This window comes from Populus euphratica, unplaced genomic scaffold, assembly GCF_000495115.2.
Source record: "Populus euphratica unplaced genomic scaffold, PopEup_1.0 scaffold10.1, whole genome shotgun sequence".
Taxonomy (NCBI): Eukaryota; Viridiplantae; Streptophyta; class Magnoliopsida; order Malpighiales; family Salicaceae; genus Populus; species Populus euphratica.
The window spans coordinates 776,086-783,687 of NW_011499856.1; the positions used below are offsets into that span (position 1 = coordinate 776,086).

General features: G+C 30.7%; 1 pseudogene; it reads left to right on the top strand.

The window, feature by feature from the left end:
* The first annotated feature begins 3,703 nt into the window (after window positions 1–3,703).
* Window positions 3,704–6,877, top strand: LOC105123271 (60S ribosomal protein L7a-like; annotated as a pseudogene).
* The last annotated feature ends 725 nt before the right edge of the window (window positions 6,878–7,602 follow it).

The following is a 7,602-nucleotide window of genomic DNA, read 5'->3' on the forward strand; positions in this document are numbered from 1 at the left end:
ATATGGTTAAGATGGTCGAATAATGCAAGAAACCAAGTTATAATCAAAGTCTAAATTGCAACAGAGTTGATATTACAACATAATTGTGACAACAACAAAATTAGTTTTCAACACAAATTCTGATAGATTTATCCATCTTTAAGGACTATAGAAAGAAGGAATAAATTTAACATCAAGAAGACTCTTAATTAGCCTAAGAATCTTAAAGATTTTCATAGCGAAAAGGGAGGATAAATAGAGTAGAATATGGTTGAAACAAGGATCGAGAATCATGCTTTTCATTTCTGTTTTTGTCAATTTTCCAGCAACTATGAATTAAACTCTTGAATTCAATTCAAAAGAGATACACACTATCTCCATTAACATGTTATGAGAAGTAACTTTGTTATTTTAATTCTTTCAGATTCAAGTATTTATCTTTTTCTTATTCAGAATTATGTTGTTGATTATTATTCAAACTTATTGAATTATTTTGAGATGACATATAAGTTTTCTAGTTTCTTTCAATCTATAATTATTGTTAGGGACTAGAATAAAAAGCAAAACAATTAATTTGATTGTTGTAACTCTCATCTTAATTTATTAAGAAAGAATAAACTAACTTAAAATTGTTAAGCTTTTGAACATTCCCTTCGAATAAATGCACAGATTTTATTTCTAAGACTATTACCGAGTAAATAAAAATTGCTTTCAATATTACATTCGCTTGATGGTAAGAAATTGATTAGAGAATTTTTTCTAATTAATGTACTCACAATCTCATCGATTTTCCTCAGCTTTAAGCGATATCAAATTTATTTACTTAACACAAAAGAATATTTATTTTACTTCGATAATCAACAGAGTTATAAGAATGGAGGTGTGGATCCTTGAACTTATTTAACGATATATCAATTTATTATTTTCAGAATTATTATTTCTTGAATGTTTCATTCAAATCCCCTATTCTTTCTTATTTCAGTATATTATAGGAAGATTAAATGGAATTTCTCTTGGGTTCAACATGATTTTCATGATCATATTATAAATTTATTTTGTTTATGATAGTTAAGTCAGGATTATTTTGATGGTGTTGATGATTGACCAGTAAAATTTAAACTCGTGATTAATTGATCATTAAGATTTTGATATTATGTAAAATAACCATTTTAATTTAATAATTTAAATTGTTATTAAAAATTTCAAGATATAATTTATATTATTATTTGAGATGCGCAATAAATAAAAGAGAATAAAGATCATGCAAAAGCTTCTATGACATGATAGGTGCCAAAACGTGGAGAAATCTGTGTGCAATGCAAAGTTGCAAGTGGTTTCCTGAGGGATATATCAATATTAATGGCTCATATGCCAGTCCCAATTCTCTACTGCAAGTAGTCTTTTAATGATACGAAGGAAATTTGAATTGGAGAGGGCAGAGTAAGTGGACACGAGGAGCAATTTCACAGAAGTCTCATGATTTTGAGCTCTTGAAAATTGAAATTCTCACAAGAACACCAGAACATTCAAAGTGGAAATTGTTGAAAGTTAACCTCTATTACCTGTAAACGGCTCTTTACTTTCTCCAAGCCTTCAATCTTCATTACGTCTTTAATAGTATTTTTTAGAATGTTGTTTAAATTATATATTTTTTAAAAAAATTATTTTTTATATATTTTAAAATCATTTTGATATGTTAATTTTAAAAATATTTTTTTAATATTTTTTTCAATAGAAATAATTTAAACTGCTGTAACAATCCCAAGCATAATTTAATGTACTTTAGTGTAGCTAATTCAGAAAGGAAGCAGAACAAAATTACCCCATTGTCATCCTTCCCAATTGAAAGGAGACCTTACTCAAAACTACACGAAGAAACAAGAATAACGACTACCTGCTGTTCATGAACAGTTCAGTGGAAGCGCGAAATGTGAGCATCTATAGTATTGAATAATGAATTCGCATATGCTTTTATTTTATTTTTTGTTTATGTTAATGTTAATGTTAATGTTAATATATGAAATTTAAGGATTGATTTTGAATAGATTAGACAGGTCTCTGTATATAAACATAAATAAGAAACAATAAATTGAATCTAAAAAGATCATTCAAAGGTTAAGATTTGAAAAAAAATCAATTACTTTATAAATTAAAAAGAAAAATCAAAGAAAATGAGATATTACACTAGGAAAAAAAGGTAAAGAAAACAGTAAACTTACCAAAGTAACTTGCATTAAAATAAAGTATAAGATTATATATAAATCAAAAACAAATTGCAAAGCACAACAGAAAAAATAATAAATAAAATTAAAAATTTTACTATTACAATATTTTTTTTCTAAACAATAAAATAAAATTTAGAAATAAAAATTCTTAGTGCTGATTGCAAATTTGCTATTGATATCATGTAGTTGCCAAAATATTTTTCAAATTGTAAAACTCTTTTTTTTTTATTAACATAATTATTTAGGTTAGGTTGCATATACTTTAACTAATTTTATGGATCTTAGAGTTATTGACTATGTAAATTTTCGGTAGCATTTATATTAATAACTAGAAGATTCGAATCTTAGATTACAAGAAAAGCAAATCTTTTAATCTTAAATTTTTATAATTAAACTGCTTATTAGATAGTTTGTAAAAATCTTATCTTAATTTTATAATTTGTAAAATCTTTTAACTCTATAGATTTTGAAGTTAATGATTATATAAATTTTTTATAATTATTATATTAACAATAACATGATTTAAATTTAAAATTATAAAATAAATAAAATTTTTAATTTTTAATTTTTATCATTAGATTACCTACTAAATATTATGTAGAAGTCTTCTCTTATTTTTAGGGGGTTTGGTCTTTCACCAACGTCAAAAGATTGATTGCCTCCGCATTCGCATCTCTTTGGGCAACGGATGCAAACATCCATCTTAGTTTTTATTGATTAAATTCTTGCAATTTAGCCCAACTACTCACAATTATTTTGAAGATTTTATTTTGGCTGTAAACAATGCATTGAAAGGAAAGTGTAGAGGTGTTTGTCGTCGTCTAGCTTCCACCATTGTTTCAAACAAGATTATAGGTAACTTTAAGGTAAATATATAGCTTTATATTCTTTGCTCTAGATTAATTGTCTTATTAGCATTTATCTATAGCTCAATTAAATTTAATCAGTTTAAAATTTAATTGATTCCAATTAAAAGTTGAGCATTTAGAAGTCTATTTCAGAGTTTTTAAAGATTAAGTAAAAATAGGTTTTTTTATTATAAATTATATATATTTGTCACTGTTTTAGATAAAAATTTTAAGGAATTCTTACTCTTGATTTTTTTTTTAAATAGAAACATTTTTTGTATATAGAATATAATTGGGAACTTATGAAACTGGTATAAAAATGATTTGATATAAACAATATTTTTCCATTGCATAAAATCAATAAAAAAAACAAAAAATAAAAATATAGTTTTTAGATCTAGTCAATTCAAGATTTAGATTTCGAGTTTTAACCAAATTATCATATTAATTTTTTTAAAATTAAAATAATATTATTTTAATAAAAAATAAAAACCAATAAATTACAAGTATTAACTGGATGAACCACTAAATTACACCAATTTTTGTTTTCTTTAACCCTACTCAATTCCAGTCACGGGTTACAAAATAAAAATAGCAAATGCGACTAAACTTTGGTAAGCAAACAACAAAGATGACCGGATTACAAAAAGAAATTAGGGCTTGGGAGGTCTATGGGCTTACCTTCTTCAGTCCAACATAACATGGAGAAAATAAAAACCCTAATTACCAAACCAGCCGCTTCCGCTACGCTCCAGAGAGCTCTCACCCGTCCTTCACAAACACATCTGCCAGGGTTCTTTCGATCTCCTCTTCCACATGGTATGATATTCACTTCACTTCTTGCATCCCCATTTCATATTCTCGTCCATGTAATGTGTTTTTTTTATTTCTGTTTGGTTTCTTTTGTTTGGGATATAGTTTACTATTTTCATGATGGGTCTGTTGGTTTCTTAGTGAATGGAGGACTCTATTTGTTTTCTTCTTCATTCGGGATTTTTATTTTAAGTTACCCATATAGCTTAAAAACTTGCTGGAGTGAAGGAACTTTGGTGGTTTTGCTGTTTTATGTTGAATTGAAGTTTTAACATGACTTTATATGTAGAGCTCTTTATAGTGGCAATGATTTGGTGAACGATGACCATTTTATTGATGATAACTTGCAATTGATAGTTGCCCCTGAAAAGCAATGAGTATATGCTTGAAGTTATATTAAAAGTTGAGCGGTAGAATTTTCAAAGTGGGCTGTGAGAAAATGCATTGTACTGGTTATAAGTTAAGCTATAAGTCCTAGCTCACTAACTTTGTTATTTAGATGGATTTTCAATAAATTCATTATGTGGTTTTTGAGAAGTTGGAATTATGTATGTGTAGAATAGTTATATTTACAGACACTTGATATATGTTAGGTTCTGCTGCTTTTTTCTGTGTTGTATGAATTAGTACTTTTAATGCCCTGTATATATTGAAATGGTGTGTCTATGAACTTTTCATTGAAAAGTTTGTGTTCTTGGAGTTTCTTTTCCCAGTTTTGATTCACATTTTCATTGAAAAGTTTGTGTTGGAGTTTCTTTTCCCAGTTTTGATTCACTAGCTTGATTTTATGTTGACGACAGGCTCCCAAAAGAGGTGTGAAGGCCCCGCTAGCAGCAAAGAAAAAACCTGTATGTCTCTCTCTCTCTCTCTTTCTCTCTCTCTGTGGTATGCACATACACAAAATAAGCTTGTGTTAGTGAAACAATAAATTCTTGAAATCAAGGATTCAAATGTGTATAGACTATGCCTACTTCTTAGATCTTGCATGTGATGGATCATAATTCTCCCCCTGTCAATTTTGGCCTTTATGTGCTTTCCTTTTTCCACAAAAGTTTTGTGCATTTATGTTGATTAATTACAGGAAAAGGTTGTGAATCCTCTGTTTGAGAAGCGACCAAAGCAGTTTGGAATTGGTGGTGCCCTTCCACCCAAGAAGGATTTGACCAGATTTGTAAAGTGGCCACATGTTGTTCGTATTCAGAGGCAAAGAAGGATTCTGAAACAGCGTTTGAAGGTCCCTCCTGCTGTTAACCAGTTCACAAAAACCCTTGACAAGAACCTTGGTAAGTTTTTCATCCCTATTTTAGAGAAGCTAGCGAACTTTGTACCCGAGGATCATGGATGTGCAGGCATAAATTTAACATGTGTCATTCTCATCAATGCCTAGCCATAATGCAGATGATTCATCCCATGTTAATGCGTGGTTATACTTTTTTTCATTTTGTATTACAGCCACGCAACTTTTTAAGTTGTTGCTAAAATATAGACCTGAGGACAAGTCTGCTAAGAAGTAAAGGCTTCTTAAAAGAGCACAAGCTGCTGAACAGGGGAAGACTGTGGAATCAAAGAAGCCTATTGTCGTTAAATATGGTCTTAACCATGTTACTTACCTCATTGAGCAGGTACGGATGTTGGTTTCCATGGCATTGGTGGTCAACTCTGTAAATTATTTAGGTTGCAATAAGATGATGGATGATTTGGTACCTTGTTTAGTGAGTTTGATCAATCTATGTAGGAGTTCTGTTGTAATTTTGGCTGTGTAGGAGAAGATGGCTTTCAATTTGTTTACTTTCACGTTCTTGTCTCCCACTCTTATTCCTCTCATTTCTTTCCGTCACTTGGCTGGTTTCTCTGTGTTGTTTTGGTCCCTCCGTTGTTTTTTTTTTTTGGTTGTCATCAGATGTGGATGCTAACAACATACATTCCAGATTTAATGCCTTCTTGTTGAAGGTTATCATATATTTTTCCTAAGACTCTACTTGATTCATGTAGAACAAGGCCCAGTTGGTGGTCATTGCACATGATGTGGATCCAATTGAGCTTGTTGTCTGGTTGCCAGCATTGTGCCGGAAAATGGAGGTTCCTTATGGAATTGTGAAGGGCAAGTCACGTCTTGGAGCGGTGATTTTTTCTACTCTCTTCCTATGCATTAAAAGATCCGTTGATTTTTTTGGAAAACAAACCCTATGGTATCAATATATTTTTTTGACTCTTCTATGTTTTAAATCAGATTGTCCACAAGAAAACAGCATCAGTTTTGTGCCTTACATCAGTGAAGAATGAGGATAAATTAGAATTTAGCAAGGTTTTGGAGGCAGTCAAGGTAATATCTATATGTGCAAAGACTATAGTGTGATTGCCTTTCATGTTTACTATCTTATGCCTGCTCTTTATCCAGGGTATCTCTAAAGTGTTTTTTCTTTAGAGTCACAACCCTCTGAAAGAAGTAAATGAGTGTCTCAGTTTTTTTGTAATCCTCCTAGGAGTAGCCTTTTGTTTTCAGGCTTAGGCAATTGATACTTGATTTGATTATCTGACAGTGAACTGAGTCTGTCCAACAGTAATGCTTTCGATGCTTGTTACTGATTGAAGTGGCTCTTTCTTTGATTTGATGTCCTGTAATTTGTTTACCTATTTCTCAAATTTTCTTTCTTTTCATCTTCCACTTTTGATCCCTCCAATTGCAGGCTAACTTCAACGACAAATTTGACGAGCACCGAAAGAAATGGGGTGGTGGCATCATGGGTTCAAAATCTCTGGCTAAGACCAAAGCTAAGGAGAGAGTCTTAGCCAAGGAGGCTGCACAGAGAATGTCATGAGCTTCTTCTAGCAAGCTATTGGAGTTTGGACAGAAGCTATAGTCGAAAGGAATTTTCTTAGATTATTTTAGCTTTTTCTGTTCCCCTTTGATTTCACTATTGTTCTTGCGAACAAGTTTTGGATTGATTGGGTAGTTGAAATATTTTATCATGGGTAACCTGCCTGCTTTTGATGGAGAGATTGAAAACCTGCTTTTGATATAGAGATTGAAAACCTGCACCTGCATGCTTTTATTTTTTATTTTGTTTTTAAAATTTTTGCTGTGAATAACTTTCCGGAAAGTGGGCTGCATGATTCATGCAGCAGTTCAAGGGCGGTGGTGATTTGTGGAGTAGTGGCCACGCTTGCCGCTCACTGTTGAACAGAAACATCCTTCTGGAATTGATCGATCAAGTACTTTTCCGGTATGTCTTTGGGGACTATGATGACAGCCAACCTTCTGTTGTGGTAATGGCAACTTTGTGGTGGTGTTTTGTTGTTGTCTTGGAATGAAAAAAAAAAGAAAAAACTAACAAAAGAAAAAATTATATAAGAAGTAAAATTCATATAAATTGCATAAAAATTTACAAAAGAAAATCCCAAGAGTTATTTGAATGTAGTAATCACCTGCCTTGTCAATTAAATCACAAAAATAAATAAAAATAGTCTCGAGTTTTTTCTTGGATTTTGATTAAGGTATGTTTAAGGTTTTCAAAAATTTATCCTCATCATAATCTATATATTTAGAAAAAATAAATAAATTATTTTCTTACGTACTCTCTAGATTTGGAACCTCAAGCTATTGCTTTAAAAAACTCCCAAAAGTAGGAGAGAGAGAGTATCCTGCAAAAGAATAACCTTTTTCTTGCTAAGTAAGAAATCCCTAAACCCAATAAGAAGCATTTAGCAGCATTTATAAAATTTAAAAATAAATAATA